Source organism: Armigeres subalbatus, chromosome 2 (genome assembly GCF_024139115.2).
Source record: "Armigeres subalbatus isolate Guangzhou_Male chromosome 2, GZ_Asu_2, whole genome shotgun sequence".
Classification (NCBI taxonomy): Eukaryota; Metazoa; Arthropoda; class Insecta; order Diptera; family Culicidae; genus Armigeres; species Armigeres subalbatus.
The window spans coordinates 300,496,995-300,523,357 of NC_085140.1; the positions used below are offsets into that span (position 1 = coordinate 300,496,995).

Sequence of the window (26,363 nt, forward strand, 5' to 3'; positions counted from 1 at the left end):
AATCATAAAACATAATTATGCTATGAAGGGCTATAAAAGAAGTGGAAAATGTGGAATCGTTCTCTTTTGTAACTGTGATCCAAAAACGAAATATTAGTGCGCGCGTGTTCAAGTTGTTAAAGGTTTATTGATTGAATAATTGTTGGTGAAGTTTTTTTTTAATTTTGTGTTGTTTCATTTCTTATGATAGGATCTGTTCGATGTTATCCGTTAAAATAATTATTGTTACATGTAAAATAGTAAGGAATTGTGTTAGTTAAAAATCATTTAGAACGGTTAGTAGTGTTAGTGGATAAAACGTAGCCTAAATTAATGTAATGCCTTAAAATTATAGTTAAACCTTATTCAACACACCATGAAGAAATAACGACAGTGACAAACAAATATAAACCAATTATAGAAAAAGGTAAATATCGTACGAACAGAACAGAATTTAGAGGTTAGGAAGTGACGTCGCAGAGTGCTAATCCGTTGTGTCCAGGTCCACGACAAAGGGACCTTTTTCTGTTGTGTTTATTCACAGTTTTCGACAGTGCAGTGCCACGGTGGAAGTGCCCGTTGATCCGGCCTTGATCCCGCTATTTTGGATGCCGGAGATTTTCGGTCCGAAACAGTGCCGCCATTGTTTAGGCACGCGGGATCATCATTCGCCGCAGGTTGGCCGCCATCTTCTCGCCCAACGCCGCTTACCCGAGCCAGCACTCGTCTCGTCCGTGGATCGTATTTCCGGACGAAATCAGCCCTTCGACCTGCTCCACACCAGCCAGAGCCCTTCAAGTCCGCCACTCCAAACACCAAAACACCTACAAGCAGGAAAGAGCGGACCCGAATTCAAAAGGTCTTTTCACCATTTTTGTTTACGTCGTCCTCCCGGGTCCACAAAGGGACCACCAAGCCTCGTCTTTCTTGGATCACTGTGTGAATAGATACCCCCCCCCCTTTTGTATTAGCTTTGCCCATCCTACAGCATTAGCGCCTTTTATGATGGCTCTGTTTATAGTTCCCTCCTGCGAAGAACCGAATCATCCTCACCTTGAGTAGAGGGGTGATTGAAGTAGCGTAACGACCCGGTAGAATACCCTCCCGTGAGCTAGCAAGTTTCACAATCGCTAGTCCCTTTTCGTCGCAGTGGTCTTCGCCGATGGTTTCGGTCCGTACTCAATTGTTGATTGTTCGTTGTTTTTTTAAAAGCTGGCTTGCAGGATCTGACACCAAACCCCCAAAATTTCCGGAGGACCATTCCTCGTTATTCCCGGTGGACTATGGTGCGCAGTTTCACTTAGAGTGTCTCGCTGGCACTTGGACGATGATCAGCTGCCCCTAATATGGAGAACAGACGCTGTTGTGAGCCTATCCTGACTTGGAGAACAGACGCTCAGTAAGATTTGCACCTCCGCGTGAAAACATGTTGATCCAAATTCGAGTGCAATAAGTATTAAAACCTCTTGTTAATAATAAAAAATGCCAATGCGACAATTCCTCCTATTGGATCAATGTTGCTTCAATGAATTTGCATGAAATCTAATTTCCCAACGCGCTGGAAAGAAAATCTCCTACTTACTTCAAATTAGACTTTCAATAACTTGGGTTTTTACCGCAAATAAGACTTTTGGTTACAATTGTCATAAGATTACAGTTCCTAATCAACCATGAACAAAAAAGTTTTTTTTCAGTTAAGATTGAAATATCGGCTATAGTAAATTTTATATTCGTGAATTTGAATAATTGAGTTGAACGAAAACAGGAATAATAAGAAGACTGTTTCAGCAACCCGTCCTTTTCGCAATAATAAAGATATACAAAAAAATCAGTAAGGGTGTGTTTCATCTCTCAAAAATTAAATAATGGACAACTGCTCACATAAATTTTCAAAAATTTGTATGAACCATGGACATTCGCCGTAAACCCCCCTCCCCTAAACAGTTCAAGCGGTATATGGACAGCCTCTAACATGATGAGAAAAATTAGTGCACAATAATCAAAATTAACTCTCGTTTACCTTTATAAGTAATTAATTACTAATACCAACATTCTTGAATTATTTAATACAATAACTTGAATTCGGCTTCGTTATGCTCAAAACTTTTGAGCCTTCCAAATAAAATACTGTTGTAGGTATGCTCTTCATTTTCATAATATATTTGAAGTAGAATAGTGTATGAAATCAAGGAACTGACGTCGTAGTATCATATTAACCATAAAAATAATGTTCGTTGGTCAGATGGGCCTTAAAAATTTATTTGGTAAATCGTACATAGCTTTTGATAGAAAAACATACAACTGAGATTTTTGGACGCAAAGCACAATATAAGCTAAGTTTTCAATAGATGTATTAATATTCAAAATCGGTGGTTAGGAACTAAGCGGAAACTAAGCCAAATTCAATATGGCCACCTCCATTTTTATTATTGCAAATTGAGGAAAAAATTTCCTCTTTCCAACGATATGATGATTCCTGAGATCGGTTGAGAAATGTTGGTGTTATGATAGTTTTGGTGAGTCAAGAATTGACAAAAATCGAGAGGTCGCGTTTACCTAACGAGGGGCCATTCTTTTTATAAAATTCAACTCGGACCCCTAATATACTCGCCGAAAGCTTTCGAATGATCATAAATTTAGGCATTTTTAAGAACCTCGTGCAAATAGTAACCCGGTCTCAGCGAGAATTACTCAATATAGCTAGCCTACATTTCAAAAAAGTGGTGATATTTCGTTGCCGGAAAACCCATGAGGCAAAACGCCTTCTAGCTGGCAGCTCTTTGGGAACAATGCACCACGCGTCAGCGATTCAGCATTCTAGTATGGCCAGTGCGTGGAGACGCATAGTACATTGTAGGTTAGTCCCCCTAGGGCGTTTTGCCTCGCTAAAATGTTAGATGTTTCATCAAAATGTGGAAAATTTCAGTTTTTCCAACCTTCTTATCTTTTATTTTGACACTTTACCTAACCTACATAATTTTTAGTCTAGTTTTATTACGACCATGCCAAGTACGGTAAATATGAGGGAATATCTAAAAGACGTTTCGCTTCGGGGGGTGTTTTGGGGCCTCTTCTCCTAGTGGTTCCCTAAAATACATTTTTCGAATTGAATCTTTCACATGTTGTGTATGCTTGTGCAAAGTAAATTTTTGTAATAATTTGTAATAGTGCATAAAAGAATAAATTGAAGACACATCCATTCTTTCATCAGCACATCCCATTCATTACTAACCCAAATTCATAGAATGTTTTACAGTGTGATTCGGATGGTCGCATCGTTTCTAAAAGCTTCTTTCTCACAATCCCGAACATGGCCGAAGCACATCACCTCGACAACTACATCGATAACCGCCTCCGACACCGACGAGGACCGAGAATCGTACTGCCTGTATCGCTCTTGTAAACAACCGCTTTGCTTCGGCTTCGGCTAACCGTCCCTTTTCCAACCCAACTCATCCCACCCTAACCTCGCGCATTTGTCTCCGCCGCGTGACGTCACACCGCCAACTTCCGCGGCCACATTCGACATTCGACGACAGCGCGCGTGGATGAAATGTTGTGCCGTGCCTCCACGTGCCCTAGAAATTGTCTTGCCTCGCACGCGTTGTTCAACGAGCAGGGCAGAGAGCGTCGTCGGCCCCTCGCTGTTGTTCACCCAGTGCTACCGCAGGCAGCCCGAGCCACCGGTTGTTTTCTGCCTGCTTGTTGGGGTGGTTGGTCGTCCGGACTTTCGGCGTTTGGAGTTTTTGTAGTACGCCCGTCGGGTGAAATAAGTGGTGAGGTGGACTAGGGTGTAATGTTCACCAACCGTCGTCGTCGTTTCCCGCACCCGTCAATCGTCGCATCTTCAACAACGTTCTCAGGTTAGTTGGCTGCTGTTGGTTGTGTGAGAAATGTTACGTCCGCTGAGGGTCCTCCACAACTGCGCCGCCCTTCCGTGACATCGAGATGCGACTCAGTCCCTTCGCCCTCGCACGGCGCGTTGGGGTTCCTGCCTAGTGCATCCGAATTGTAGCAGCCTATCGTCCACACCGCTGAGAGAACGAACGGTGGTGTTATGTGCGGGTTTGGCTGCGCGGAAATTTATCATTTTCTGTGTAGTACACAGGCGGCCCCAGCAGTGTGTATGTCGCTTATAGTTTCGGTTCGTTCGAAGTCAGTCACAGCAGCAGCATCCTCTAGTGAGAAGTACGTTTTTTTCGGTTTGGCAAATTTGGAGTGCTGGAAGTTGCAATTGCAAGTCCAGTACAGTGCAGCAGTGCAAGGTTAGAGGTCGATCAGTGTGGATCTAGTGGAGTTTTGAGTGAAAAGCGTTTTTTGTCTGGAGAATAAAGTTCTGGAACAAAGATCAGCTAAAGTAATTTTGGAGCATTTTGGGGACACGTTATGGATTTGTGTTGGGTGGCGAAGGAGCGTTACGCAGTGATGCGTCTAAGCAATCGTTGAAGTGAGTCACGGAAACAGAGATTCAACGCCTCAGTGAGTGAGAGTGAGAGAGGGGTGTTTGAAGAAGAGGCCCGACGCGACGTGGCTAACACAACAATCTAAATTTTATAAGAAAAGCCTAGGTCAATAATGTGTATAGTGATGTGTTTTGCTGATACATGAGAGTCGGTCGCTTAGTCGGTTGATTTATTTTTGTCCGGCTTGCCGTGTCGTCACAGTCGTCATCATATCTCCGTCAAGTAAAAGAGAACTCGAAAAGATTTGAGGTGAGACGAGGAATTGGTAGGTTTCGGTTTTCGCTGATATTTTTGAAAATAATGCCCATGAGATAAGTAGCACGGAAGTGGGTAAACCGATGCCGAAGAGTTATTGATATTTTAAAATAACTTTACCGCGACCTAAGCTACAGCAATAAGCGGATTTCAATGGTCGTTGAATAGGAACGTGTGTGATTTTTTGTCTAGTCGACAAATTAGTGGTCGTGAGTCGCTGACCAACGACGTGTGATGATTAAATAGTGTGAAGGTGCAAGTACTGCCACATTACTGTAACAACGGTTTGCAATTTTTTTCAACTGTTCGAGGCGAACACTTGCAAAATCACCGTTTCCTCCATCAATTGATGTCATTGAATCGTTGAAGGTAAGTGTATTCGTTCGTTGAACATCAAACTCACAAATAGACAAATTTACTCACAAGGTTTATCGCTTTTCGAGGAGGTTCAATATGTGTCAATGCTGAAATATTCGGCCGCAAAAATAAATGAGTACGCCATTTTTTGACCTTCGCAAAAAATTGCCCACCACTGGGTGGTAGAAAGAGAAGAAAAACGCACACACGCCGCATTGCTTGGACTGTGTAAGACGAGCGGAAGGAGCTAGTGGGTCCATGCATGAGGTACCCCTCGGTTAACCTTGAATATCGTTTGCCCAAATAACAACGAGAGAGAATAACGACGACACATGCCTGCTGGTGCGCCTGCCACTGACAGACCCAAGAGGAGGAAGAAGATTTAATCGATATTTGCTGAGTGGCACACACACACATACGCACATACACACGTGTAAGCAAAAAATGTCGGATTTAAATTTTCAAACAAGCACAAAGAAATTGGTAGAACTCAGAACAAACGCCGGATGCTATCTAAGGTTAGGGAAAGGGCGAGGCAGCATTCGAGAATGACGAAATGGAATGGGCTTTTCATAAATTAACAATCAAAATTCTATTCCAGAATTGGCCGTTTCTCTGTTGTTCTTGATTACCAACATTAAATTCATGAATCAATGTTCCGATCGTTTATTTCGGAATTTTATATTTATTCTCCTCCAAACGAGACCAAGGTGTTGGCACTTTATTGTATATTAAGATACAGATAGACCAATCGTATATTTTCCACGTATTCAAAGTACTGATGACTACCAACGATTGTCTGGAATCTTTTATTATATAAGGCACTTACGAGTGAAGATTTTTTTGGAGATAAGGAAGGATGACGGTACCAACGACAAACCAGTGTTGCGTTTGACCCTCAATATAATTTGTTCTGTTCTGTTTTGTCTCTTTTACTCAATAAATGAATTTTACTAAAAAAAAACAAATCGAAAAAAAAAACAATTGAATGTTTGTATGAGTATGGCATATACACTAACTTTTTTATAAAGGTGGACCTGAACGATTTGAGTGCAACAAGTTTGATTCGACAAGAAAACTTTAATAGATTCACACTTTTTTTTTATTTGAGCTATTTTGGAGATCTTTTGCAAAAAATTTCATTCATACATTGATTGTTAAGCCATAGGGAAAACCATTGCCCATGCATTTCAGCTTCTATGGGTACGAGATCAAGAGAATGCTTGTGGAGGACCAACACATTCTTGCAGGCTTGGAACGAAAAGTACTGCATACCGTATATGGCGGGGTGCAGATGGAAGACAGTACCTACATTGAAGAGGCTGATGAACCACGAATTGTATCAGCAATTATGAGAACCTTCCATCATTAACAACGTGAAAATCGGACGACTGCAATGGGCCGGGCACGTAGCCAGAATGTCGGACATTAACCCAATGTGAATAGATAGCGTACCGATGGCAGCAAGAAGACTTATTGCGAAGCGAAGATTTTGATTTGGAAAATGATTTACGGACTGGTTGACAATTTGCAGGAACGAGTGAAGCGGATAAATCGTACGGCACAAACTACTCTGGCCTTAGTCGAAAAGAAATAAATAACATTCACTCCAGCACGCACTCTGAGCCTAAGTTTTTTTTATTTTAGAGAAATGATTGATTTTGAAAGCCACACACAATTTGTATAATGCGGACAAACATTGATTTGTTTTGACCGAGATAGTATCGCTTAAAGCAATTACAACACCCAACCGGTGATAGTTAGATTTTCTAACAATTCTGTATAAGAACCTACCAAAACGTGTATAAGAATTTGGCATGTGCGAAAATGCTGGATTCTTTAACAAATATTGTACGATATTTTAAAATATTGCAAGCTTTTCTTACAACATTTGTTTGTTTGTTTGCTTATGCCCAGTTCTCATATAGATTATGGTAGGTTCTTATACAGAATTGTTAGAAAATCTAACAGTCGCTGGTTGGGTGAAAATATAGATGATTTAGTCGACATTAGTTGACTGTTTTATTTATCTTGGTAAGAAGTAACGGGCTTGGTGGTCTTATGAAGCAGAAACAGTCATACACAGGAGGTCTCGGGTTCAATCCCAGGATTGTTCCATTCTCCTACTTTGTATATTTTCATATATTCCTCATGGACTTGGACTTCCTACCGTTTTCATCTATGTAGTCCCATCGATAACTTGACTAATCAGAAGTAGCTTTTAGAAATTCGAAATGAACGAAAGCTCCTTTCGGAATCCAAGGCAAATGCTGCATCCTTTCATTCCTATCGCATTGGCAATCCGTAGACCAAGACGAACCTTTTCCGTTGAACATAGCACAAGATTTGAAGATAAAATCCGCCTGAACTCGTGACAATTTCAGAGGTATTCTCGGCTTGCAGTGAGCGAAAGACTGCATAAATAATTCCTTCCTTTTCCCGTTAGATGTCGAGGATGTGGCCAACGCTTATATTGACCATTTAAAATACTAGAGCTCTTGGATTGTACACATTGAGGTTGGAAACAAAATTCAAATCCCATTTAGACCGCATCGTGCTTTCGTGCTGTGCGGTTCTTTCTCTCTTTGCGGAAGGAAGTTTTTAATACTACCCGAAGCTATTTTAATTTCAACGGTGCTTCTTAGCGCTATTTGTACCCACTGATCCCGTTACGATCTTTGCAAGGACCCGTGCCTTCGTTTTACGTTGGACCCGTTTGCGGAAGTAAAATTCCGACAAGCGGTGGTAATCCTGCAGGGACACCGTTCTGGGAAAAAACCTCTTAGAAGGTCACGTCTCCACGCTCAGCAATGAGTATTAACAAAAACAAGAGGAAGGGGGAGTCTCTGAATTCTCCACTTCCTTCAAAGAAACAAGGTTTCAAGACCGTCCTGCCCAAGCGCGGAAAAAATAGAAGGAAGCTGGAGAATTCAGATATTCCTTCTAACTCTAATATCGGAAATAATTCTTCTCCAATCGAACTGAGCAATCAGTTCGATTTGATTAATGAAAATTATGAAATTGAGCAAATCGAATCTACCTCTAGCCCAGGTGATTCGATTCATGCGAAAAAGCAAAGGATTCCGCCAATTGTGGTATCTGTTGCCGAGTTTTCTGGCTTCCGGAATGAGATTTTGAGTAACCTTCAGGGGATCAAGGTTTCATTTCAGATTGCTAGGAAGGGTGACTGCCGCGTTTTGCCGGGATCCTTTGACGATCGCAAACGTCTTCTTCACTATTTAACTGAGAAGCGCCATAAATTCTTCACATACGACGACAAAACTGAGCGATTGTTCAAAGTCGTCTTGAAGGTCTCCCCAGTGATGACAAATCACTGGATGAGATTAAAATTGAAATTTCTCAATTACTTGGATTTTCACCAGTCCAAGTAATTAAGATGAAAAGAAATCCCATTCTGGTACTTCCCAGAGGGGCATTTCTCAAGAATTTTATTTAGTTCATTTTAACAAAAGTGAACTAGATAATATGAAAAGTTTGGAAAAGGCCTGTATTATGTCTCATGTCCGTGTTACATGGGAACATTTCCGCAGGCCTGGGGAAATTTCAAAACCCTACCCAGTGCCGTAAGTGCCAAAAGTGGGGTCATGGAACCAAACATTGTCACATGGATGCTAAATGCATGATTTGTGGTGGAACCTCTCACGCCAAGGACGCATGTCCTGTGAGAGAAGATTCCAATAAATTTAAGTGCGCAAACTGTGGGGGCAATCATAAATCCAATTTCTGGGAATGCCCTTCACGCAAAAAAGTTTTGAATTCCCGTGCAAAATTGATGACGGGAAATTCCAATCGGATCCCAGATTCGACGGGTAGAAATTTTTCAAACGATCAAATTTCTAAACCGGTTACCGGTCGAGCAATTCATACCCACCACAATTCACAAACAAATTTTGCCGCTCGTCAACGGGTAGCAAGCACTTCAGTAAATTCCAATTTTTCGAATGTACCTACGTATGCAAACATCGCTGCTGGTAGACCAAATTTCTCTTCTCAAAATGAGGTTTATACCCATGTCCCAACGGAAAATAACGGTCATGTTGCCGATTCAGGTAGCATGACTGCTTCCGATTTTGATTTTTGAGCTGGACAATTGCATCATATGATGGATGCAATGTTCAAAGCAAGGACCATTCCTGAGGCTGTTCAGGTTGGTATAAAGTACACAAAAAATTGTTATCGGACTCCGTTTCAATGGATCCAAATAATTGTGTGAAAGTTCTAAATTGGAATGCCCGCTCTCTAAAGGGTAAGGAAGATGAATTATTCAACATAATGTGCATATTGCCATTATAACTGAAACGTATTTAAAACCAGGACTCTCCATTAAAAGAGATCCAAATTATTTTATCTACAGAAATGATCGTCTTGACAGCGCCTGTGGTGGGGTCGCCATTGTCATTAATAGACGTATCAAACATAAATTATTTTCTTCGTTTGAAACCAAAGTTTTTGAAACCTTGGGAGTTTCTGTTGAAACATATTTTGGACAATTTTCCTTCATTGCAGCCTACTTGCCTTTTCAATGCAATGGGCAGCAAAAGAATTTGTTGAAAGCTCGCAACAAATCAAAATTCTTCGTAATTGGTGACTTCAATGCCAAACACCGTTCATGGAATAATGCTCAAAGCAATTCCAATGGTAAAATTTTATTTGAAGATTGTTCTGCGGGATATTATACTATTCAATATCCCAATGGACCAACTTGTTTTTCTTCCAGTCGAAATCCTTCTACAATTGATTTAGTTTTAACGGATTCAAGTCAGCTGTGTGGCCAATTGGTAACTCATGCTGACTTTGACTCAATCACCTTCCTGTGACATTTGAAATCTCACAAGAAGCCATTTATAATCCAATCAGCTCTACTTTTAATTATCATAGAGCTGATTGGGATTCTCTCAAAACGTATATCGATAGGAATTTTGATGTTGATATTCCTCTCGATACCAAAAGTGATATTGATAATGCTCTCGTATCTTTGACAAATTTAATTGTCGAAGCCAGAGGCATTGCAATTCCGAAATGTGAAGTTAAATTCAACTCCATTATTATTGACGACGATCTTCAGCTACTGATCCGACTTAAAAATGTGAGGCGAAGGCAATACCAAAGAACTCGCGATCCCGCGTTGAAAGTTATTTGGCGAGATTTGCAAAATGAAATTAAAAAACGTTTCGCTATTCTGAGAAATACCAACTTTGAGAATAATGTCTCGAAGTTGGATCCCAGTTCGAAACCCTTTTGAAATTAACAAAAATTCTTAAAAACCTCAAAAGCCATTTCCAGCGCTTAAAGAGGGAAATAAAATTTTATTAACAAATGGCGAAAAGGCTCAAAAACTTGCTCAGCAGTTCGAGAGTGCCCATAATTTTAGTCTAGGTCTCACTAGTCCAATTGAGGATCAGGTTACACGGAGCTTCGAAGACATTCTCAATCAAGAGATTGTTTTGACCTTTCGTTGGAAACTAATTTTGATGAAGTGAGATCTATTACTAGAAAATTTAAAAATATGAAAGCCCAGGTGATGATGGTATTTTCTACATACTTATCAAAAAAAACTTTCTGAGAGCTCTTTATCATTTTTGGTTAATTTATTTAACAAATGTTTTCAATTGGCATACTTCCCAGATAAATGGAAAAACGCCAAAGTTGTTCCAATTTTGAAGCCGGACAAAAATCCAGCTGAGGCTTCTAGTTATCGCCCAATCAGTTTGCTTTCTTCAATAAGCAAACTGTTTGAAAAGATTATTTTAAATAGAATGATGGTTCATATTAATGACAATTCTATTTTTGCTGATGAGCAATTTGGTTTTCGCCATGGGCATTCAACCACTCATCAGTTATTAAGAGTTACGAACTTAATTCGGCTCAACAAATCTGAAGGATATTCGACTGGAGTGGCTCTTCTTGATATAGAGAAAGCATTTGACAGTGTTTTGCATGAAGGGATTGTAAAATTGATGAATTTTAATTTTCCTCTGTACATCATTAAACTGATCCAAAATTATTTATCAGATCGCTCACTGCAGGTAAACTATCAGAATACTAAATCTGATAGATTACCTGTAAGGGCTGGTGTCCCCCAAGGCAGCATTCTGGGGCCCATATTGTATAACATTTTTACTTCTGACTTACCTGATTTACCACCAGGGTGTCAAAAATCTTTGTTTGCAGATGACACGGGCCTTTCAGCCAAAGGGCGAAGCCTTCGTGTCATTTGTAGTAGATTGCAAAAAAGTTTGGATATTTTCTCCACTTACTTGCAAAAATGGAAAATTTCCCCGAATGCTTCCAAAACTCAGCTTATAATTTTCCCACATAAGCCGAGAGCTTCTTATTTGGAACCTTCTAGCAGACATATTGTCACTATGAATGGGGTTCCAATTAATTGGTCTAGCGAAGCTAAATATTTAGGACTTCTGCTAGATCAAAAATTAACTTTTAAAAATCACATTGAAGGCCTTCAAGCCAAATGTAACAAATATATTAAGTGCCTATATCCACTTATAAACAGAAAATCAAAACTTTGTCTTAAGAACAAACTTTTGATTTACAAACAAATTTTTAGACCTGCCATGTTGTATGCTGTGCCAATATGGACTAGTTGCTGCAATACCAGAAAGAAGGCACTCCAGAGGATTCAAAATAAAATTTTGAAAATGATTCTGAAGTTGCCTCCGTGGTATAGTACCAATGAACTTCATAGAATTTATAATATTGAGACATTGCAACAAATGTCCAACAAAATAATTTCCAATTTTAGACAAAAATCGTTGCAATCTTCTATTGCAACGATTAACTCCTTGTACCCTTAGTATAAAATAGGTTAAGTTTAGTTTAAGTAGAAAGCATTGTAATTCCTACATGGTTAAATTCAACCAGAGGAAAAAATTCTAACTGCTAGAGGCAATTGAAATGTATTAATAATAACTAAAAGCGTAACATAGCAAATAAGGATGATAGTGTTTAGAAAACACGGAACACCTAGTCTAAGAGATGAATGCATGTATTAGATAATAAGCAAATAAAATTAGTTAAAAAATAAATAAAAAAAATAAAAATTCAAATCCCATGCCTCATCTATTGATTCCTTGTGCAATTGCGATAGCTCTGGTTAGCAACTACGACATATATGATCACAATGCTCATGTTTTTGATAAGAAGTGAACTTAATAATTTTGTGTTAAATGAAATGAATTTAAATGAGTTCCTCTCTATCGAAGGCGTCTAAATCCCTGTACGGTATGACCGGTTTGTTATTTTTAATCTATGCCAAAAACAATTTTTGCATAAGTAAATTATTGTGCTGGTGATTTTCTCGCACATTAGATAAACTAAAAAAACTTGAGTAATTTTTGTAGCGTTTTTTTTATGAAAATTGTATTTTGGTCATATCTTTCGATCCCATACTCAGAGCTGGCCCATTTTCAATATGAAACAATGGGCGTAACTGTCAAAACAGACACTTGGGGTATGCCAGCTTCATCCTGGTAGGTTCTCGAAGGCTGATCTCCAATGAGCATCTGGAAGGATTGTGCGCATCGTTAGGGACAGCTGACCTGAAAAGCTAAGAAGTTCTTGGAGAAATTAACAACTTCTTTTCCTTGCCTCATCTGGTACGACCAACCATTGTGTGGCAATGTAAAACTCGTGCCTTTCAAACTGTTTTGGTTCAGTTAAGGTGCAGATCTAGGAAGGAGAAAAACTATGAAAAAGTTTCGATAGGAAGTGCAAAAGCTGGAAGAACCGCATGCCCCGAAAGCGGCGCGACAAAATTGCAACACCAGAAGCCTCCAAGAGCAGTGAAGTGCTGAAGGATAACTTGAAGATTCTAAAACAGGTAAACGGCACGAGATATGAACTATCGTGAGAAGGGACAAGAACGAGTTTCTCATGGATTTCGAGAACAACATCATTCAGAACATTCTGGAAGCGATGATCCGCGGCGATTTGGAGATCATCGGACTGTTGCTTGAAAGCACGTTCATCATCATCAGTGCATTGATCGTCCAGCCAACACATATCGGCTACTATCTCGATTAGGTGATGGACATCGGAAACGTCGATTTGACGATGAGAAAAGTAATGGAACAGGGCCCGGCTTTAATCGTCATCTTCCAGACGCAGCAAATCATGTGCGTCCGGGACAGCAAGGATAATGTCGTCGAGGGCAATGCGGAGAAGGTGATGATGCGGATTAGATCCGAAGTCGGCTTGGCAAAGGGCACGGGCAAAGAGAGAAAGTCGCGGTTTGCGGCGGGATGCTCAGACTGGAAATTGTTGTCTCATTTTCATTTTCATTTTCATGGTGTACAAGGGGGTCGCTGGGCCAAGTCACAAGCATGAATTTTTAGTTCATACTTTCCATAATACAACATACCTACTGGGACGAAAATAGGCATCGCAACCTCCTTACCCATGGGTGTTTTCGGTTTTGCGTGATACACGGGAGAGTATCATAGCCTGGAGTAAAAGCAAAAACTGGAAAATTCATTGATAATGACCCGAAGTGCTGTTTAAAGAGATGTTAAAATATTGTATAGTACCATAAAAGTTTACCTTAGTTATGATGACAGAAATCTTATATTCTTGTTAGAAATAATGTTAGAAAAATGCTTGAGGATATCATTTCAATACCAAATTCTCCAAACTACCCATCCCAAGTAACATTTCAAGTTTTATTCCGCTCTAGGAGTGGTTTTCAAGATTAAATAATAAGATCGACCAATAAAACTCACTATAACACGACAACCTCCATGGATAACCGCTATAAACCTATTATAAGAGTATTAAAAACCCCTTTTAAACTACCCGCAGAAAAGGGAATTTAGCTGCGGTAGCTGTCAAAAATGTTGCTTTGAAAAAGAGAAATAAAACTTTGCCGAAAAATAATAACAAAATAAATGGTTGTTGAGGATAATGATGATGGGTTACAAAATAATGTATTTTACAGGATTGTCGTTCATTGTACTTTCCTTAAAATGAGGTGCGCGTTCGATTTTATGGTGAAAGCTAATAAAAAAATTAGATTGATCACCAAGCGCTCTCAAAATAGTGTAGTTTTGGGCAATCAAATAAAAATAGTTATAAAAGCAATATCGCAAATCTTCACTGATTGTGTTGATTTTCCACCTCAATATATTTTTAATGCAAATTAATTTCCAAAAAAGTAGATTACGTGCTGAAAACATCGTCAAATCATGAGATCCAGTGATAATAACACTGACTTGAAAATGCCTGTACCTTTTCAACATGGCCACCATCAATTTCGATCAGAAAAATGCGATTCTTATTATAAGCCGTTTTAAACTCTGCGCAATGCAAATATTCTTATTGGGGTTATTCATTTGACCACATTAGGACAAAAAATCATGGCATTATTCGAGCTTTGGAAATATGATTTATTACGTTCTTCATCACAACCGTAGAGCTGCTCATAAGATCAATACGCATTTGACGTTTGAAGCTTTTTCAGAATATTTATGAGAGGTTTATAGATAGCAATAAGAACGATAATAAAACTGAGCAACTAGCTTTGGTGATTGCTATTTAAATCCACTATAAGAATTGAATAAATTCAATAAGCATGGAAATTGTTACTTGGGATATACTTCGGCAAACAAAGACCCCAACGACCCGACGAATCCAACAGCTCCTCCACGCAAACCAACACCATCAACACACACGCGAGGGCCTCTGCTACCCGTTGATAGTGCTGGTCCGCGTGGGAGCGCCACCAGACTCCCCAAATCGACGCCAGAGTCCCCGCCCACAAAAGCAGACAAGTCTCTCCGAAAAGATGGCACTGAATTCAACTTTGCCGTGTTCAAACGAATGTTGCCTTAATTGACTCCCCCATCCCGGGCACAGATTATTTCCGAAGGACCCTGCCACGGGCTTCCCACCGGCTTCCCACGGGAAGCCAAGCACCAGAGGCTGAGGATAATCAGATAATCCAACATCAGGCGTCTGCTGTTATTCAAGCAGAGAAGATGTTATGGGTGATATTCTCAATACGGCCATTCAGAATGGTTCTGCCTCGACCAAGTTGGCAAAACGCGCCCTTACCCTTTCTGAACCAAAGGGCAGGGCTCAGACTGGAAATTGTTGTTAAAATTTAATAAATAAGAAGATATGAATCATTTTATTTTTTATACTCAAAACAAATGACAAACATAAGCGATCTGTATTTGAACCATACCATCAACCTGCAGGTAAATTATTCAACCTCACAAGGAACGGTTGTATTACTGTTCGAGTGCAAAATTTGTTCGTAAAAAATAAATTTTGATACGGTCAACATTCTTAACAACCCATATTCGGATGGTCGAGTTTCAAAAAATGGTAATTACTATGGTCACTACTTAATCCAGCAATGGTTAGTTTAAGGCCCTAGTCACCATTCTGATTATGGTTTTGAAAGGAAGATATACCGTAGTCTATGATGTTCTGCTATGGTTTAGAATTATGCGGGATGTTGGTTCATAATTTTATCATTTTTTGTAGTTTTGAATGTGCCGTTGAAAAACGTTTCATTCACATTCGATTCCTATTTTGTAGAGACTTTTTCATAAACTGGGTTTCTTAAGTATACGGATTTTGATGCCCCGCGGTATCAAATTTTCAATCGAAAGTTACAGGATTGCTAATTTTCCAGGAAATGGAAGTTTGATGAGTTCTATCTAATTAACACTTGAAAATATGACATTCTCTTCCTCGAATATCTTTATTCGATAAATAATATGAGGAAACTGGTCCATTTTTCTTCTCCCTATTTCGTTTTCAACCGCCTTTAGACGGGGTACTTTGGTTGATTTTTTTTAGTAATTTTCTATTGTTCAGAATTAGATTTCAATAGTATAAACTTCAATGCATTAAGGATCGTAGTGTGCCGCGCGCGATCGATGTCATTTTCGTTTTGGCTGGTGACTTTCAGAAAGCCAATTTGTGCACTTGTGTTATGTGATTGTAGGGGCCCTCCTTAGCCGTGCGGTAAGATGCGCGGCTACAAAGCAAGACCGTGCTGAGGGTGGCTGGGTTCGATTCCCGGTGCCGGTCTAGACAATTTTCGGATTGGAAATTGTCTCGACTTCCCTGGGCATAAAAGTATCATCGTGTTAGCCTCATGATATACGAATGCAGAAATGGTAACTTGGCTTAGAAACCTCGCAGTTAATAACTGTGGAAGTGCTGAATGAACACTAAGCTGCGAGGCGGCAATGTCCCAGTGGGGGATGTAATGCCAATGAAGAAGAAGAAGAAGTTATGTGATTGTGATAGGGTAAGGCAGAAATCGCCCTCCCCAGTTTTCGCCTACCGATTTTAAAATCTTTATTTCTCGAAAACTAGTTGTTGCAAGTAGTTAAAGTTCAAGTTTTCATTTAATTATTAAATAGTTTTCAACAAAAACTTGAACTTTGACTGTTTTCAACAACCAGTTTGCGAGAAATTAAGATTTCAAAATCGGTGGGCGAAAACTGGGGGGAGGGCGATTTCTGGGTGCCTTACCCTATTCTGTTATAAAATTAAACTACTGGCGAGGATCATCCATCCATTGCGGCTGATATTTTAGATGCTGGTGATAATGCGTCATAATGCGCTGGATGTGAAATCAGGGTTCACAGGTGGATGGATCGAACGTGCTCAGTTCGACGCAAGTGGACAAAATTGGTGAAATTGTTTGTTTCAATGAAAGGTTAAAATATGATTAAATTTTATAAACGCGCTAGATTAAATGATCCGAAATCCAATTGATAATGGTACCATAAACAGGCGGGGCTTATTTTAAGCAAAAGTGACCTCGGACTGGCCATGAAATGTCAAGCAGTCGGAAACGGGTCACTGGAGCTGCAATAGAGCTAGAACTTTCTAACTCCCGGATTAAATCTTACTGTAAAATCATGTATTGTGCCTTGCAACAAAATGACAACTTTAGTGATCATTTTTCAAGGCCTCCATAGATCTGAAAATGTATCCGAAGAACAAATAGTACGTGCTATCAAAGCATTCACCGCCACAAACCACCACGTAGCGGAAACATTTTGAAAATTATCGAAGTAGCTTTTTTGCTGCAGGTATGTTTTTCTTAGGCAACTATCTGGCGCTTATTTTTAATTACGATGAAAAATAAGCGGATGATTAAATTTTTTATGTGCGGTACAATATCACAGACACATATCACTGCCAGACAGTGGGCGTTAGTTTGGACACACACATAACATAAACTTCATTACATGTTTAAAAGTGATTTGAAATTAAATTGTAAAATTCGACAAATTTATGTAAAAAAAAACAAAATTGAGCAAAGCTTTGTTCTTTCGCGTTTCCGTTGTATAATAGAATTATATGGTGATGAATGATACACTCTTAAATATCTCATGCTGGAATGCTGTTCATGTTGAGTATATTAAAAAAAAATAAGCCGAATTCAAACTATGGACATCGAGGATTAGAAGGCGTGTGATTACACAATACACCATCTGACGTTTCAAGAAATCATGTCATAAAAAGTTAATGTGAATTCAGAATTTGTCGACACAAGATCTAATGATTTTCATAATTCCATTCTTATGAAAATCGTAAGAGTCATTAACCTTAGTGTTAAAAAACAGAAATGTAATAAAATCTGGCATCCGCCGGCAGAGTGATTTACATTGGTTAATAAACACTTCCCGGGCAGATGACATCAACAGAATAACATGATTTGGACTTGATTGATATAAGACAGAAAATAACAGGCAGCAATATTAAAAACTTGCACCGAAATATCAAGATATGCTATGGATAAGAACAAACATACATGCATACGAAGGTCAATCTCGTGTTAAATAATTCCATTATGGAAAACTAGAACCTATAATAGTATAAAAAGATTACAGAACATAATCAAAAAACAATTTAAACTAAATAAAATTTCAGTCTCTGTCTACGGCTGCTGAAACCGAATCTCGAAGCCAATTAATAGAATTTCCAGTGAATTCGATTTCTCCTCTTAGAGGTGTGCGCCGTAGTTTTTGCATCGGTGTGCCACTGATTAAAAACTAGAAGCATTTTCGTGTAAATTCTGAACAGTCAGCCGTTGAAATACAAAGCATAATTCCAAAAAACTTTCCCGTGGAAATTAGAATAATTTTTCGAGGTAATTTTAGAATTTTAGCGGACATTCCGAAATATTTCCTGTTGGAATTTTAGAATAGCTCTCTATGGAAACATTTATAACAAATTCCCTTACAAATGTTATGCAATTTTCGTTATGATCATTTGTTATGTACCCTAGTAGCACCAGATCGATAAGCTTTCTATGCATATCGTTGAATGTTTATTGATTCAGTAATCCGGGTAATCCGTCCTATTACGGAGGACATACCATTGATTTTCGCCTAAATCCAAAGATCTCTTTGGGTCCTATTATTGCGGTATTTTGCCCTATTATTGCTGTAGTGTAGTCCTATTATTGCGGCAAAAAATGAATCCCGTCTTCGTCATGAAATATTCTTAATCCATTTAAAATTCAAAACTGCCTTTTGTTTCTGCTCTTTGCTTTGAATTAAATTGGTAGGAGAGGCATGAATGTGACCATTTTATGAAGTTAGATAAAAAGCACAATGCGGGAGAAAAGAGTGGTTTTCGACTTTTCCGATTACTACGAGATTGAGAGTACTGAATAGAATACGATCATGCATATAAAATTAATTGGTATTGTAAACGTAATATTTGCAAAAGTATTGTAAAAGTAATTGCTATTGAAAAGTAATGAATAATAGGAACGGCAACGAGAAAATAATTTTCAATTTATTTCATCTTTAAAACAAGTTATGTAGTAGCAAATAGGTAAACCAATTACTTCGGTTGAGAATGAGTGTATTACTTCGGCCTCGAGTTTTGCTTTTGCTCGTCTCTCAGCTTTCGCGTTTTTTCTCCAGGATAGCATTTTGCTTCTCACATTCAATTCTATGAAGCTCACGCTTAAAATCAATAACACAGAGATGTGTTTGCTTCACACAAAACGGACCTAATGCAGAACAACACCTAGATGAGCGACAGTTACACAGGCACAAAAATGCCTCGTACGGTCGTGATAACGGTCCTTTTTAACATGTAAACGTTTGTACAGATTCCTTGTTTCATGAGGAACCAAATACTGTTGAAAATATTGAAATCCAAGCTTCAATAAAACCACACGAGCTATTTTTGTGGCTGTGTAACTGTCGCTCATCTAGGTGTTGTTCTGCATTAGGTCCGTTTTGTGTGAAGCAAACATATCTCTGTGTTATTGATTTTAAGCGTGCTCGTCCAATCTCTCACCGGCTGTAATGCTACGTACACACCAGTCAAGCAGTTTGACGAACATTGATTCCGCCCTAAAGAAAACGCTTCGGTTGCTGCTTTGTTTGAACGTGTGTGAAGTTGTTCGAACAACCATTTGACAGTTGGCGGCTCGGTTGGAAAAAATTAAAACGGTTTGATTTTGGTTTGAGTTGTTGGGGGTGGAGTCAAGGTTCGCCGAACATGTTTGAGCGTTTGTAGTGAAGTTGCACAAACCCCCATATATTTTTTGACGGTTGGTGCTCAATTTGGCGCTTCGGTCATTCGTGTGTGATGTTGTTGGTCGAATTAATTGATTGTTCGTGCCGCTGTTGGTAAAACTTGATGGATGTTTGAATAAACGAAAGGTGGAGTCAATGTTGGTCAAACTGCTTGACCGTGTGTACGTTCCATAAGAACTGGATTGAACTGACGTTTGAAATTTCTTTGGCACGCTTCGGAGTCGGTGGGCAATTCAAAAAGGACGATAACCTCCTCTTTCGTTTTGTTTTCGAGCTTTTATCTATCGGCTCACCAAGTGTAACATAAGTGGCTCGGGATTGTTCAACCGGTGAGATATCGATATTCCTGTTCAATATGTTTCCAATGTCTTTAAACGTGGTAAACATGTCATGAGAGCTATTGATAGGAATTATCTCCTCCGTTCTGACAGCGAGTGGACCAGTTTCCGTAGTGTAGTATCGGCTGTATCTCTGACTTCGTTGTCTTCGACATGATGATCTCCATTAAAATTTTCAATTTCAATAACCTCGGCATCCCCTGATAATGAAACGGCTTGAGAAGTTTCTCTTAAAGCGTACGTATCACTTGTTGATCTACGTTCAGAGTGATCGTAGATGACATCTGTAGAATACGGATTGATCCGATACATTCTAATGCCTCAGGAATCGTCGTCCACGGGATCAATACTGATTCTTTCACATGCAGTGGTGAAAGCAGCATAATTGAGGCATTGTCAATAGTTTTATTCGAGTTATCCATAGATTGAATACTGGTTTCTTCAAATGTAGGTATGTTTACCGATGAAAGTTCACTGTTCACACACACGCAGACGAAATCGTCTTGGCGACACATTTGCTGAAATCCACATTTTCGACGTTGAATGGGAATAAGCTGCACACTTGGAACCCGTTTACAATACTTTGTTTTTTAATTCCGTTGGACATGGCATTCGAAAGTACTAGTCCAAAGTGCAGAAACGTCATAGTTTCGCCACCATTTTCTTCACGCCAATCTGCAACTGCTGCTTTCCAAGCGTTTTTAAGTGGTTTGAAAATTGCCACATCAGCCGGTTGTGTTATCCTCGTTGTGTTAGGGTAGAGCGCCACAAGAATAATCCCTAAGCTGAGGCAGAGATCCGCAACACTGACAGCAGTATGAGACGAGTGTCCATCGACGAAATATATCACCGGAGTTTCAATAGAGTGCTTCAAAAGGAATGGGTGAAATATGTTCCGGATGTATAGCTCGAAATTTTCAACATCCATCCAACCTTTTGCGCTTTTACCTACTCCCCAGTCCGGCTTAAAGCTGCGTAGTATTTCCGCGCGAATCCTCTTTTGAGGCAGAATGATGTCTGGTGGTACGATAGATCCGTCAGCACCAAAGGTAAAAAGCACAGTGATATTCTGATGAGCGTTAGCATGTTCTGCTTCATAGACGTTTCTATTTCCCCGAGATGCCAATACTGCTTTCGTCGTAGGGTGCATAAAAAACGACGTTTCGTCACCATTAAAAATCCGCTTAGGATTACTCAGGATATGCATATAATCATTTTCTGTGAAGTAGCGTGTGAGCTTAGAGAACCATCCTCGAATGTCGTCTTCCGATATACATTTTCTCAGGTGTCCAGAACTTAATTGACGGATGACGTTTTAAGAAATCCATTCAACCATTTCATACCTGGAACAGGAGTTAGAGTCTAATCAATCAAAATATATCGTTTTATTCATACTCACCAGGAGCATTGTCTTTGAATGGATTTTGCCTTTGATCATCATTGAGGAATCTTTTGACTCTTAAAAACATTGAAAACGTTTACGTTCCTGTTCCTTGATCCATACGATTATTCTTTCTTCCTCTTCATTTGAAAGCACAGTTGGTGGACCGCACTTCAGTTTCTGTGACCACTTTTCGCTCAATCAAAATAGAATCGTAGACTCAGGAATACAGTATTTTCCTCCAACTTTCACTGATTCAATACATTTTTGCACTGCTTCTTCGGTGTAATTGTCTCGTTTTCGAAATTTTTTCACTGAATTTAAGGCATCCATTCCTATTTCTGTGCACTTCCGTAACTTGTTATGGCAACATGCCAAGTTAATTTCAAACTAGGATAATTCTAAAGACGTAAGCATACAATCGTTATTCGTTTGTATTAGTGTGAAACAGTGCAATGACGTCATGAAAAGAAGGTACATACAAACCAATATTTTCGTAACATGATTTTGTAGAACAATATAGCTATTCCAGTCTGAATTATTCATAACGCAATAATAGGTAAAATCAGATTCCAGTTCGCCTATTGTTGCTGTATGCATTTTTTGATTGCAACGTATTATTTTTCATGGAATATTTATGCTCTTCTCAAAACAACAGGTATCTAATACTAGAATAACACATAACTACCTCTATGAATAATATATTTGTAATAGCATTGTTTCCAATTTTAACGTTTGAGTTAGCCAAACAGCTAAAAATGTATTCAAAATATGAAGCCTTCCAAAAAAATGTTTACATTGTAGTTGTATGATACATTTCTTGCAGATATCTTAAGAAACATAAATCAAATTACATTTAACTTTCATTTCAAGACAAAATTTTCAAAACGACTTATCTGCTTTTGTAAACAAAGATTCAAACGACGATTTGACGAATCTGATAGCTCTCCCACGCAAACCAACACCATCATTAGGTAGGTGAAGGATTCCGCTACCTGTTGATGGTGTTGGTTTGCGTGGGAGAGCTATCAGATTCGTCAAATCGTCGTTTGATTCTTTGTTTACAAAAGCAGATAAGTCGTTTTGAAAATTTTGTCTTGATTTGTATCAGTTTTTGGTCAAAGAAAAGCTGTGCATTATAATAAAAATCCTTTTTTACTTGGATACCGCAACAGTAGAGACTACCACAACGATAGGTCGACACGAGTCGAGTCAAGTACGAGACACTGAAGACGACCACACAGTTGTGGTCGAAATACGTATCTGCAAAGAAATCGAAATAATTCGTGGAATTGAATGGAGAGTACTAAACTCGTCTTAGACGAATTTCACGCATGTTGCAACGCAGCAAAGCTGAAATAAAATGATGACAGTTGTGTGTTGCTTCCGTATCGAGTGATGTGATGAATGATTCGAAGCGAACAGGGATATTGTTGATAAACAGAATAAAGATCAACGGACTGAATAGTAGCGGGGATAGAAGAAATCCTTGCCTTACCCCAACGACTACCCGTTTGATTTTAGGCAAAGTAAAACCTCGTTATGCAGGAGAACGACTCGCACAATGTCAGATCTCCATTTTTGAGATTTTTACTGAGGCCTTCACATTTTAGAACTACTACAAATGCAGTATGTAGTTTTAAAAAATATCGTATATATGGGAATATTGCAGAATAGTTGATGGAACACTTTCGCGGGTAGCATGAGGTCAGCATTAAATATCGTTAAGCCAACGCAATGTTGGTCTTTTACCATAATTTAAAACAAGTTTAGATTTCCTTTTCCTAGATTTAGCTAAAGAAATGATTTCCCGTTTTTCCCATTTTGGGTCTCATCATTTTCCTTTTCGTGGGCATTACACCCCCCCTGGAACACTTGACGAGCTCGGTGGTCTAGTGGCTACCGCTTCTGCCTTATAAGCAGGAGGTCGTGGGTTCAATTCCAGGCTCGTCCCTTTCCTACTTTGTATTTCTATCTTAGTTCTTTCTGTGTTTCACGTTCTACCAAAACGATTCCTACTGTTATAACCTTTCACACAATCCCAAAACCTCCCGTGGCACCTATGAGAGGTCGTAGAGTTCTCTGCATCTTTCTTAAGTAGGTGTCCAACAAACCATCCTTCCCCTTCCTCAGCATTCGCAAGGACGTGGCCAGGACAGATCTCGACTATTGGAGAGTGCAATGCTTCCATCTAAGAGATAGTGATTAGTCCCAAATCAATATCTGAGGTAACGGATGAAAGTAATGCTACTCTCATACAATAGTCTTGGCTTGTACCACCTACGAATTTGTGCGAATTGCTCAATGCTAATGCTAATGCTAATTACACCCCCCCTGGAACACTTCTGCCTTGCAGCTTAATCTTGGTTTGTAACTGCGCATCCTACGGCTAAGTCAAGAATGGTACCCTTCTCTTATTCTATCTACCTCAATTAATATCACACTATTTAGCCAATTCAAATCAGACAAGGTCAGACAAAACTACTTCCGTGTGATTAATGGCCATGACTGACCAATTTAGACCTATCTCAACGTCAGCTAAGCAAAGTAAGAAAAAACAAAAACACATTTTTATGACTGCGCCTTGGATGGAACGCGTGGTTGTTTATGTTTAATAGTTCACCCGACACAACAATCAGCAAGCTGATTCTGAAGACTCATTGAAAGTCACGTATGTTTTATCTAAAGTGATTTGAACACATCTAGGGTTACTGTCTCTGCATTCAAACTTATGTGCACATCGCAATCCCACTTCAACACTAGAAATTGGAGCATGTTGTTTTAGGTTGATTACAATATGAAAATATTATTGGAACGATTTGTCTGTTCACGAGTGCGGAGCGTGTTATTGACAGCGGAACAATTTGGGTGCATCATCTAAGGACGTACCCATCCAACCGCCCGAGATACCACGCAGTTACCAACACGAACACAAACCAAACCATTGGGCTTCTCGCCCAGAAGGCCGCTTCCGTCTAATGTTCGAAAGGAGAACGAAAACCTTTCGACCGACCGTCCTTCGATGCTGACCGTTATGTAGGCAGCCTCCATCAGAATCAGTTTCTCATCCTTGTCGACACCACCTTCATCTCTCGGGAACGAATTTCCTCTCGGTAGGGTGGTTAATTGATTTAATAATGTTCAAATTTGAATCAAAACTCAAGTGACATCCAGAAACTATGGTTCTAGTAGGAAGAGAAACTATTTCAATCATACAACCTGCATTAAAGTTCCAAAAACATGTTGTGAAGCCAAATCAACTCTGGAACAACCCTAGCGGGCACATAATGTTGCAGCGTTACTCCAAGAGCATTACTGTTGGCATTACGGTGGCCAAGTAGTCGTGGTAGTGACAAACAGCCTCCCGTGCCTGTGTCATGTTGCGTTCTCAGTTGGCGGCGGCGCCTGCTTGGCATTTGTGTGTGCTCCGCTGCGCTGATGCCGTGACCTATCTCTCTGCGGAATAAATGAGAGCACCACCCCAATCATTTCCGCTGTTTCTCATCGCCGCCGCCGCTGTCATGAATGTTCGAAGCATCCGCTGATATGGGTTTGATTTGCAGTGTAGGGAGCATATTTTCGATGCGTTAAAATTGAAATCGGCATGATTGAGTCCTATCTCAACTGAAATTAGTTGTGCGTTTGCATATTGCACATGCATTGAAGTCCCCCGAAGGCGATGCCCGGTGCAGTGAAGTGCAGCCAAGCGGTGCCCCATTGCGATTGCGTTGCAACTATAGCCTAGGTACGTGTGGTGTGTGCAGTTGTGCACTATGCAACTCCTCCTCCTGCTAAAGTAAGTCTGCACTATCGGCAGCGTCGCGGTCGATGCAGCTGCAACTGCAGCGGCGCGGCATTTGTCATCCTGTCGGCGACGTTTGGGGGTGGGGTTTTCATTTTTTTACTCTTTGTACGTGCGCGTGTATTGGGACGTGCGTTCTGCAGCTATTATCGTGCCGTCATTTTACTTTTTTTGAACTATCTTGCGTAAGTGCATTTAATGCCAATTGACCATGAACAGCAAAGGCCAGAGTTTCGTAATTTATAGCTGTGACTATCCTAATTTTAGGCGTCGCACAGCGGAGAATATTGTAAAATTCGATGGGTAAAGTTATTCAGCCAACCTTTTCTTTATTAATCTGTACAATCATCTCTCATCTGCATTTTTGAATAATGTGCGAACTGTTCCCTACGGTTTGTTATTTTTCGGGTAGATTTAATTACTTCATATAACCAGAATCGCAAAAAAAAAATCAAAAAGTTACAATTACAATTTTAACCTTCTAGTTTGAACAATTACCTTCCCGTGCGTAATCTTATTTTTATTTCCACGTCAAATTTGGAGGCTAACCATTGACGACGCGGGGCACTAAAATAAAAACAACTTTCATTTTTTCCCGTTACTCACAAACATTCGGCCGGCAAACCTCCGGCTGGCGGACTGCATTGTCGGCGACTGCAGCTCAGGTGGCGTCGATTGTGATGCATCATTCCGGTAATGCACTTTTGGCGGCTGCTCGCCCCTAAGGTAACTGCACCGGGTGAATGGATGCACCAGGCCGTTTGCTGCTGCAGTAACGGTAGTCACTAGCCGCTTGTTGTGTAAGACGAGCGCCTGAGCTACAATCTCTTTCGAATGGTCGGTCTGGCATGGGGAACGGTCGTGAAATTAGTGAGATATCACGCTGCTGGACCCACTGACTGAATGGGGACCGATGTTGTTTTGAAAGGTGCTGCTACTTTCAAGGTTGAGGCGGCTGGCTCAGGGCTTTGTTGAGAGTTATTGCACTATCATTGATAGGCTTCATTGCCCTGGTTTCTTTATTTTTGCGAATGGTTAGTTACATAATAGTATTGATTTAGAATGCAGTATAATTACTTAATTAATATGAAGAATGATTCTTCCCTATTTTACGAGCTTTTTTATTCATGTCTCATTTATCATTTTCTGGGTATCTTTTATCAGTTTTGAAATTTGAATAATGAAAGTTAATGTCCGAAGTACTATCTTTTACTTTTCGCAAAA

The 26,363-nt window shown here is 39.6% G+C and overlaps 1 protein-coding gene across 1 annotated transcript in view; it reads left to right on the top strand.

The window, feature by feature from the left end:
- Positions 1–3,702: 3,702 nt before the first annotated feature.
- Positions 3,703–26,363, top strand: part of LOC134212490 (Krueppel homolog 1) — a 95,038-nt gene continuing 72,377 nt past the window's right edge. Inside the window, exon 1 of the mRNA XM_062690395.1 lies at positions 3,703–5,066. The gene's annotated coding sequence lies outside the window, so the exon portion shown is untranslated. The remainder of the gene's footprint in view (positions 5,067–26,363) is intronic.